The following is an 11,051-nucleotide window of genomic DNA, read 5'->3' as shown; positions in this document are numbered from 1 at the left end:
GCTTCGCCTACATTTTGTTTGCTTGGCCCATCTTGCAGGCGGCGGGGCTAAAGCCTTCTCAAATATATGGAGGCGCGGCTTGGTATTGTTCCTGTCCTCACTTCCATGGATATCCGTGGCCCCACGGTTCAGGCAGCTTCCAGGGTCACCACCAAACTGCCTTGCAGGCCAATCCCCAATCCAAGCAAGGAGTCAAGTCCACCTCAGGGCAGATCTCGTTGGGCAAGTGTTTCTGAGTTGAGGAACTACCCGGGCCTGCATGGGCAGCAGAGCACACCAGGCCCTGGCACCTCTCCCCCTCAGCTCTCCCATCCAGAAGGGATCACAGAGGAGGCCACTCACCCAAGGCTGCAGTCTCAGCCCCAGCCCAGGGCCAGCCTTGGATCCCCTGCCCCCAACGGACCACCAGATCAGCTGGGCCAATGCTGTCCAAGTACCTCAAACCGGGGGGAGAGCAGGACCCTCCAGGCCACACAACCGCCCACTGCAAGTATGCAGGTCACGGTACCTGACAGTCATGGTCAGGATGACCGCTCCAGCGCCACTCATCAGCTCTCCGTCGGCCTTGCTGCACTGCCAGTATACAGCCAATCCAAGCGATGCCACAATCCGTACACCTCTCTCACTGGGTGTGGGGGGGGTCTCCTGTCTCACACTACTCCCCTGCACCACAAGCACAGCCACAGCTCCGATCCTGGCTCTGCTCCGCCAGCTCCAATCCCTCCAATCCCTTCACCAGCACACGTGGCAACCAGGCAGGGCCGTCTGCAGGCGCGCCTCTGTATCTTCACTCCCTCCACCTGGAGGCAATCTGCGCATCCATTCAGCTGTGGCAGGGGCAAATTCTGTGTTTCTTGGGGCTACATATTGTCAAATCAAATCAAATCATTAACATTTATAAAGCGCGCTACTCACCCGTGCGGGTCTCAAGGCGCTAGGGGGGAAAGGGGGGGTTATCGCTGCTCGAACAGCCAAGTCTTTAGGAGTCTCCGGAAAGCGGAGTGGTCCTGGGTGGTCCTGAGGCTGGTGGGGAGGGAGTTCCAGGTCTTGGCCGCCAGGAAGGAGAAAGATCTCCCACCCGCCGTGGAGCGGCGGGTGCGAGGGACGGCAGCAAGTGCGAGGCCAGCGGAGCGGAGGGGGCGGGTGGGGACGTAGAAGCTGAGGCGTCTGTTGAGGTATTCCGGTCCCTTGTTGTGGAGGGCTTTGTGTGCGTGGGTGAGAAGACGGAAGGTGATCCTTTTGCTGACTGGGAGCCAATGCAGGTGTCTCAGGTGTGCGGAGATGTGGCTGTTGCGGGGTACGTCGAGGATGAGGCGGGCCGAGGCGTTTTGGATGCGTTGCAGGCGGTTTTGGAGTTTGGCGGTGGTCCCGGCGTAGAGGGTGTTGCCGTAGTCCAGGCGACTCGTGACAAGGGCGTGGGTCACGGTTTTTCTGGTGTCGGCGGGGATCCAGCGGAAGATCTTGCGGAGCATGCGGAGAGTGAGGAAGCAGGCGGAGGACACGGCGTTGACTTGCTTGGTCATGGTGAGAAGAGGGTCCAAGATGAAGCCGAGGTTGCGGGCGTGGTCTGCGGGGGTCGGTGCGGTGCCGAGGGCCGTGGGCCACCAGGAGTCGTCCCAGGCGGACGGGGTGTTGCAGAGGATGAGGACTTCCGTTTTTTCAGAGTTCAGCTTTAGGCGGCTGAGCCTCATCCAATCTGCGACGTCCTTCATACCCTCTTGTAGGTTGGTCTTGGCGCTGGCGGGGTCCTTGGTGAGGGAGAGTACAAGTTGGGTGTCGTCGGCGTAGGAGGTGATGATGATGTCGTGCTTGCGTACGATGTCGGCGAGGGGGCTCATGTAGACATTGAAGAGTGTCGGGCTGAGCGATGAGCCTTGAGGTACGCCGCAGATGATCTTGGTGGGTTCTGAGCGAAACGGAGGGAGGTAAACTCTTTGGGAGCGGTTAGCGAGGAAGGAGGCGATCCAGTCCAGGGCCTGGCCTTGGATCCCGGTGGAGCGTAGGCGGGTGATTAGGGTGCGGTGACAGACGGTGTCAAAGGCAGCCGAGAGGTCGAGGAGAATGAGGGCGACTGTTTCACCGTTGTCCATCAGGGTTCTGATGTCGTCTGTGACTGAGATGAGGGCGGTTTCCGTGCTGTGGTTGGTTCGGAATCCGGTTTGTGAAGGGTCGAGCAGGTTGTTGTCTTCCAGGAAGGTGGTCAGCTGTTTGTTGACGGTCTTTTCTATTACCTTGGCTGGGAAAGGTAGAAGAGAGATGGGGCGGAAGTTTTTCAGGTCGCTTGGGTCAGCCGTAGGTTTCTTTAGTAGGGCGTTGACTTCAGCGTGCTTCCAGCATTCGGGGAAGGTAGCAGAAGAAAAAGAAGAGTTGATGACGGTCTGGAGGTGCGGGGCGATGATGTCGTCGGCTTTGTTAAAGATGAAGTGCGGGCAGGGGTCCGAAGGGGCGCCGGAGTGGATAGAGTTCATGATGGATTTGGTTTCTTCCGTGTTGATGTGGGTCCAGTTGTTGAGGGTGATGTCCGGGGAAGCGGGTTCAGTGGTGTATGGTTGGGTCTGGTGTCCGAAGCTGTCGTGGAGGTCGCTGATCTTGCGATGGAAGAAAGTGGCGAGGGATTCGCACAAATCCTGTGAGGGCGTGACGGCGTTGGCGCTGGCGCTGGGGTTGGAGAACTCTTTGACGATGCTGAAGAGTTCTCTGCTGTTGTGGCTGTTTTTGTCTAGTCTGTCGGTGAAAAAGTTCCTTTTGGCAGTGCGGATCAGGTGGTGGTGTTCGCGTGTAGCGTTCTTGAGGGCGGTCATGTTGTCAGCGGTGTGGTCCTTGCGCCAGGCCTTCTCAAGGGCACGACAAGTTTTCTTTGATTCTTTGAGGGTGTCAGAGAACCAGAGAGGTTTTTTGGTGTTGGTCTGTCGATGCGTGCGTTTGAGGGGAGCAAGGTTGTCAGCGCAGTTGGAGATCCAGTTTGTGAGGTTGAGAGCTGCGTCGTTGGGGTCGGTGGTGAGGGTGGGTTGGTTGGCGGCGAGAGCGGAGAAGAGTTGCTCTTCAGGGATCTTGTTCCACTGTCGACGAGGGATGGGTTGAGTGCAGAGGTGGGAGGTCTCGCGTCGGAATGTGAAGTGGACGCAGCTGTGGTCGGTCCAGTGTAGGGCAGAGGTGTGGCTGAAGAAGATGTGTTTGCTGGCGGAGAAGATAGGGTCGAGCGTGTGTCCGGCGATGTGGGTGGCGGTGTTCACCAGTTGTTTGAGGCCGAGGTTGGCGAGGTTGTCAAGCAGGGTGGTGGTGTTGGGGTCGTTGTTTTGTTCCAGATGGAAGTTGAGGTCGCCTAGGAGGATGTAGTCCGGTGAGGCGAGGGCGTGCGGGGAGATGAAGTCGGCGATGGCGTCGATGAAAGAGGCGCGAGGTCCGGGAGGACGGTAGACGAGGGATCCTCTGAGGGTGGTCCTTGGGTCGGTGCAAATCTGAAAATGCAGGTGTTCAGCGGCGAGGGGGCGGTCTTCGGTGGAGGTGGTGACGCTGATGGAGTCTTTGAAGATGATGGCGACACCTCCTCCTACTTGGTTGGTGCGGTCTTTTCTGGAGATCTTGTAGCCTTCGGGGATGGCGGGTAGCGATGTCTGGAGCAGAGGAGGCGTTCATCCATGTCTCCGTGATGAAGGCGACGTCCGGGGCTGTGGAGTCCAGGAGGTCCCAAAGTTCAACGGCGTGCTTGTGGACGGAACGAGCGTTGATCAGGATGCACTTGAGGTGGTTGATGGCGCGTGGGCTTGTGGTCGTGGTAGTTGCGTGGTGGAAGATGTGTTTGCAGGAGTTGCAGGCGAAGGGTCCATGGGTGCGTTTGGGGTGAGCTAGGAAGCAGGTTTTGGAGCGCCCTGGGTTGAGGGCGTGGAGGGTGGTGGGGTCGTAGCGGATCAGCGGGGCTTGGGGGAGCTGGGGACCAGGGGTCGTGGCGCTGGGCGCGGGCCAGGCGCGGACGGGCGCAGACGGGCTTGCCCCTGGCGCGCCTCCGGCGCGCCAGCGGCGTGCCCGCTGCGCGCGCCCGCTGCGCAGTCGCGCAGCGGCCGCCATAAGAGGTAGGAGGGGGGGGGAGGGGTCAGCTGGGGGCGAATGGGAGCTGGGGGGCGGGGGCGTGCAGGAGGTCGCGGCGGGAAAGCGCGAGGGAGGGGGGGGACAGGTAGAGTGAGAGGAGCTGGGGGAGGGGGTTTAGGGTGGAGGAGGGTGAGTGTTAGGAGGTTTGGAGATTAGGGAGAGAGATAGGAGTAGGGTTGTGAAGATAGGGGAGGGGGGGTTGTAGAGGTGGGTGAGGGAGAGAGGTAGAGTGAGAGGATAGGGAGATAGGTAGTAGAGGGGGTGGCGGGAGGGGGGGAGAGATAGAGAAATAGATAGAGAAAATAGATAGAGAAGTCGATAGATAGGGAAATAGATAGATAGACAGATAGGTAGGTAGGAGGAGGTGGAGAGTGGGGGAGTTAGATAGTGAGATAGGGAGCTAGAGAGATAGGAAGATAGGAGGAGTGAGGGAGGTAGATAGCGAACGGGTTAGCTAGGGGTGAGAGAGGGGGAGGCGAGTGAGGGAGGGGGATGAGGAAGGAGCAGGAGGGCAGGCTCGGGGGAAGAAGACGGAGGAGGTAGAAGAGCCGAAGACAGGAGAACAGAAGACAGAAGAACAGAAGACAGAAGAACAGAAGACAGAAGAACAGAAGACCGGAAGAGCAGAAGACAGAAGAACAGAAGAACAGAAGAACAGAAGAACAGAAGATCGGAAGAGCAGAAGAACAGAGAAGAACAGAGAAGAACAGAGAAGAACACAGAAGAACAGAGAAGAACACAGAAGAACAGAGAAGAACACAGAAGAACACAGAAGAACCGAGAAGAAGAACACAGAAGCACCGAGAAGAACAGAGAAGAAGAACACAGAAGACCGGAAGAACACAGAAGAACAGAAGGGAAGAACAGAAGAACAGAAGAGAAGAACAGAAGAACACAGAAGAAGATTGCAGAGGGGGAGCGAGGAGGAAGAGACAGAGAGGAGGAAAAGAAGCAGGGGCAGGAGAGAAGGTGAGTGGCGCGGGGCAGGGCGAGGGGCTGGGAGGAGGGGGGTACTTACAGTTAGGTGGGTCTCAGGAACACCGGAACTCGGGAACTTGGAGGAGCTGCAGCGGCAGGGGGAGCGACCTACCCTTGGGTCAAGGGTCGCTACCACAGTCGCGCAGCGGCCGCCATAAGAGGTAGGAGGGGGGGGGAGGGGTCAGCTGGGGGCGAATGGGAGCTGGGGGGCGGGGGCGTGCAGGAGGTCGCGGCGGGAAAGCGCGAGGGAGGGGGGGGAAAGGTAGAGTGAGAGGAGCTGGGGGAGGGGGTTTAGGGTGGAGGAGGGTGAGTGTTAGGAGGTTTGGAGATTAGGGAGAGAGATAGGAGTAGGGTTGTGAAGATAGGGGAGGGGGGGTTGTAGAGGTGGGTGAGGGAGAGAGGTAGAGTGAGAGGATAGGGAGATAGGTAGTAGAGGGGGTGGCGGGAGGGGGGGAGAGATAGAGAAATAGATAGAGAAAATAGATAGAGAAGTCGATAGATAGGGAAATAGATAGATAGACAGATAGGTAGGTAGGAGGAGGTGGAGAGTGGGGGAGTTAGATAGTGAGATAGGGAGCTAGAGAGATAGGAAGATAGGAGGAGTGAGGGAGGTAGATAGCGAACGGGTTAGCTAGGGGTGAGAGAGGGGGAGGCGAGTGAGGGAGGGGGATGAGGAAGGAGCAGGAGGGCAGGCTCGGGGGAAGAAGACGGAGGAGGTAGAAGAGCCGAAGACAGGAGAACAGAAGACAGAAGAACAGAAGACAGAAGAACAGAAGACAGAAGAACAGAAGACCGGAAGAGCAGAAGACAGAAGAACAGAAGAACAGAAGAACAGAAGAACAGAAGATCGGAAGAGCAGAAGAACAGAGAAGAACAGAGAAGAACAGAGAAGAACACAGAAGAACAGAGAAGAACACAGAAGAACACAGAAGAACCGAGAAGAAGAACACAGAAGCACCGAGAAGAACAGAGAAGAAGAACACAGAAGACCGGAAGAACACAGAAGAACAGAAGGGAAGAACAGAAGAACAGAAGAGAAGAACAGAAGAACACAGAAGAAGATTGCAGAGGGGGAGCGAGGAGGAAGAGACAGAGAGGAGGAAAAGAAGCAGGGGCAGGAGAGAAGGTGAGTGGCGCGGGGCAGGGCGAGGGGCTGGGAGGAGGGGGGTACTTACAGTTAGGTGGGTCTCAGGAACACCGGAACTCGGGAACTTGGAGGAGCTGCAGCGGCAGGGGGAGCGACCTACCCTTGGGTCAAGGGTCAATTGTAGGAGGCTGGCCTGATTTGTAGTTGCTACCTATGGTACTTACACCTTATACCAGGTCCAGTTATCCCTTATTAGTGAAATGTAGGCAGTGTCTAGAAGCCAGGCTTTCTAGAGGTAGCTGTAACTGAGCAGCCAAGGCTTATCTAGGAGACATGCAAAGCTCATACAATACCACTGTAGTCACACAGTACCCACACACATGAAAGAAAATACTCAGTGTTACAAAAATAAAGATACTTTATTTTGGTGACACAAATGCCAAAAAAAACATAGCGACTATACCCCCTTATGAGGTAAGTACTACACAAATTATGTACACTAGTATGCAGAGATAGGCACAAACATAGTTAGAAAACAGTGAAATTAGTGAAAATCACAATAGTTAGAAATGGCCCTAGGGGGAACACAAACCATAAACTAAGAAAGTGGAATGAGAATGTTGGTTTCCCACCTAGGCAAGTGTACTGTGTGGAGGGGCGCTGGGAGTACTAGAAACCTCAAAGGTAAGTACTAGAACCCACCCCAGTGCCCAGGAAAGCAGGAGTAAAACACAGTAACTTTCCCAGAACACACAGAAATACAAGAAAGAAGATTATACAAGAACCAGAAGAGACTGCAAGACACCAACAGTGGATTTCTGGACCTGATGAACTGTGGAGGAAGGATATCAAGTCCAAGAAGCACAGAAGAGTCCAGGGAGAACAGGAGCCCCTGCTAACCCGGATAAAGGTGCAAAATAAGAACCACTGGTGAAGAAGAACAGTCAGTATTGCACCCAAGAAGACGGATCCGGGTACCTGGTTCGTGCAGGTGATGTCCTACGCTGGCTGGAGGATTGCAGTCTGATTTGCATAACTGGTGTCTGCCAACAAGCCTTGGTACACGCAAAGCTCACGATTAGTGGAAAATGGTGCTGCCTGGCACCAGGAAGGACCAGGTGTACTCTTCTCAGGAGGGGGAATCAGAGGGTCCTCTCAGCAACTCAGGGAGCCCACAGAAGACCAGGCAGCATGCACAGGAGTCCCAGAGCATGGGGACAAAGAAGGTGCAAAAGAGGCCCATGCACCACGACGACAAAGGCTCACACGCCACCGGAGAACTGCTCTAGAAGCTGTGCGTCGCAGGATTGAGTGCTGGGGACCGGAGCTGCAAGATGCATGAGGAACCTCATGGAAGGATGCCAACAAGCCTTGGAAACTGCAAAACACGCAGTGCACGGGGGTACTGTCTTGCGTGAGGAGGCAAGCTCTTACCTCCACCAAAGTTGGACAGTAGGACGTCAGGATTGTCGGGACCACTTCAGCCCACCACCAGTGATGCAGGATCCACGCAGCTCAGCAAAAGAGGGGATTCACGCAGCCAGTCGTCGTTGCTGTAGGTGACTGCTGAAGCAGGGGAGTGACTCCTTAACCCTAAGGGAGATTCCTTTGATCTTCTGGTGCATGCTGAAGATGAGCTGTCCTCAGAGGATGCACTACTGGGAAACAGTTGCAGTTGCTGATAGGAGATGAAGATACAATGTTGCAGAAGGCATCTTGCTTCTTTGTTGCAGTTTGTAGAGTTCCTGGAGGGTCCAGATGCAGTTTCTTTGGTGAGAAGTTGAAGTGGAGGAAGCAGAGGATTATTGCTGGAGTCTCGCAATCCGAACATGCAGAACCACCCAAAGGAGAGATGCTAAAAAGCCCTGAAAGGGGGATTGGTCACCTAAACAGGTAAGCACCTATCAGGGGAGGGCTCTGACGTCACCTGCTGGCACTGGCCACTCAAATGCTCCAGAATTTCCTTCCAATTTGAAATCCAATTTGGCAAAACCCAGGGACCCTCTGGATGAGTTCTGAGTACCACCTCTCGGGTGGTGATGGACAGGGGAGTGGTCACTTCCCTTTCCTTTGTCCAGTTCCGCGCCGGAGCAGGGACTGAGGGTTCCTGAACCAGTGTAGACTGGATTATGCAAGGAGGGCAGCAAATGTGCCCTTCAAAGCTGTCGAGAGGGGGCCACTCACCTGAAAAGCAGGATGTCTGCAGGGGCGATGATATGCCCCCGACCTCCTGGAAAAACTCTTGGCACTTCCTGGTGGACACAGAAACCCCAGAAGGTGTCCCAAAAGGAAAGGGGGAGTGGAAGAGAAAAAGACAAAACATTGCCACATCTTGCCAGTCCAGCCAGGCACCCTGTATCTTTGGGGGGGGCAGGTTGTTGTTAACAGAGTGATAGTAGAGTTAGTGCACTCAACTTCCTTGAAACTGAATCTCTTTTTCTGATATAGGCACAGGAGCGGTAGAAGAACACCGGGATGCCCCAGCACTTTTCTTGGATAATAATAACTGTTGCCACAATTACTAACACTGCATTACGAAAAACCCAAACTGAGTACCATTACAATAACTACTGCAACACTAGGGCTGGCTTCACAGAGATTCACTGTTGCACATTACAATTAAAACTTTTGTTGCACTTATCATGCACAAGAAAGACAAACAAGGGCATTAATTATATCACATATAACTTTTCTGCATGCATAGGGTTAAACTAAAAGGAACAAAAACAATCCAAGAAATACAAATGTCCACTCTGGGTTTAAACAGTTAGGGTGGCACAGTTTGGTTTGGTTTCACTCTGGGTGTGAAAAACCCTTAAAAAAGCAAATTCCTCAAACCTGAAGCACAGGCATGAATGACACAATTTAAATCCAAGAGTTATGCTATTAGAGAAAGAAAAGTCACGTAAATGCTCTTTTAAAATTGCACTGTCACTTTTTGTAGTACTTGACTCAAACAGATTTCCTGAAGCACATTTAGGCAAGTAACTGCAATCTGCAATAATAATGTAGAATGTTCAGTAATGCATTTGTCTCTTCAAGATAAGCACTCTGCCAAAATACGAGGTCTGAAATACACCAGCTGTTCTAGGAAAGCACGGCGCTCAAAGAACAAACTCCCTGGAGAATATTAGTCACTTAGCTGCAGTCTTTTCTGGAGTGCTGGAGGAATGCCTGGTGACAGCTGGTACAGGAACGAAGAAAAGAATTGCCTCAAAAGTCCTGAATACGAGGATGACAGCAGGGGCTGGAAGTCAAATACTGAGATCAGGAAGCAAAACAAAGCCAAGCAGGGAGGCATGCTTCACTCTGCTATTTATAGCCAATCAGGAAAGCAGTTGAGTTTCCACATGTGGATGAGTCACCACACCCAATTAGAAGCACATATCTACACCTGCTCACATTAGCAAACAAGCATCGGTAAAACAAGCATTGATAAAACCAATTGTTTAACACAGCACATTATGTTTACTTAGAAACAACAACCAAGAACAGAGATATGATTTAACCCTGATCCCTGGGGATGCTGACAGATAACGCAGGAGGCACCTTGGGGATTCCTGACAGTCCTCCCGACCAAGGACCCTCTCAAAGGGCGGAAGGTGCAGGAGATGGAATTTTTTAGTAAGACGTGGAGCATGAACTGTGGACGCGGGTTCCCAGGAATTGTCCCATAGCCTTTCCAAGCCAATAAATAATGTAGAACACCATGGACACGCCTGGAGTCAAGAATTTTGGGCACTTCAAATTCCCATTGCCCGAGTACTTTTACCGGGGGAGGTGGTGGGGCATTGCGTGTATCAGGGGAATAGGGACGGAGTAACGACACATGAAACAAGGGGTGTACCTTGAAATCACCTAGCAATGTCAGTTCTACTACCACAGGATTGATGATTTTGGCAATACGAAAAATGGCTGAGCCGTGTCGGGATGATGGAGAATGGGTGCTCAAGTGAATGTATTTTTAAGATGTTGGAATGCTTTCTCAGCTTCTGCATCCCAGAAGAACTTAACCCCCTTTCGTAGGAGATGAGTTATGGGAGATACCATGTTAGAAAAGTGGGGCATAAATCTTCGATACAAATTTGCAAAGCCTAAAAATTGTTGCACTTCCTTGATGGATCTTGGGGCTACCCAATCCAGGATGGCCTGCACCTTGGACCTATCCATGCCACAAAGCAAGGGTGTCACTAGTAATGGTTTGTCTTGGTAACAGGAGTGCCAGCAATGTTTAGAGTCTAATGTCACTGTCCTTGCTGCCCAGTCAATTTTTTGATTGTGTAACTGAAGCCAGGGTATCCCCAAAATGGCTCCAAATACTGGGGCATATATGAGGTCAACTGAATTTGTTCTGTATGGTTGTTTACACAAAGCATGGACAAGGGTGTTGTTTGATAAACGATAAGCCCGTAGGACAATTCTGAGCCATCCACAGCTCTGACTGGTTCAGGGACGTCTTTTCTGACAGTCATAATATTTAGGACTTTAGCCAAACCCAAGTCTAAAAAGTTTCCGGTAGCCCCAGAGTCAAGCAATATCGGAATGACCTTACAAACCTGAGGGGACAACACTAACATCAAAATAAGAGTTAGATGTTGAGGTACTGGACTGGTGGTGTTAGCCAGAAGATGTGAGACCATATTGAAAGAAGCGCTCGATAAAATGGTCTCAGAAGTTATTAAGCCGGTTAGTTTTCCGCCTGGTCAGGAAGAGAGAATTCAGGCCCTGTTACCGCTCCGATGGCTTTTTTTGGAGCAGTAGGCTTGTTAGGACATTCCCAAGCAAAATGCCCTGCCTTACCGCAGTATAAACACAGTTTCAATTTTTTCCTACGTTCTTTCTCTTCCTTAGATAGTGGGCCCCGCACACTGCCAATTTGCATGGGCTCAGGTGTATCATG

Source organism: Pleurodeles waltl, chromosome 2_1, assembly GCF_031143425.1.
Source record: "Pleurodeles waltl isolate 20211129_DDA chromosome 2_1, aPleWal1.hap1.20221129, whole genome shotgun sequence".
Classification (NCBI taxonomy): domain Eukaryota; kingdom Metazoa; phylum Chordata; class Amphibia; order Caudata; family Salamandridae; genus Pleurodeles; species Pleurodeles waltl.
This window is presented reverse-complemented; position numbering follows the sequence as displayed.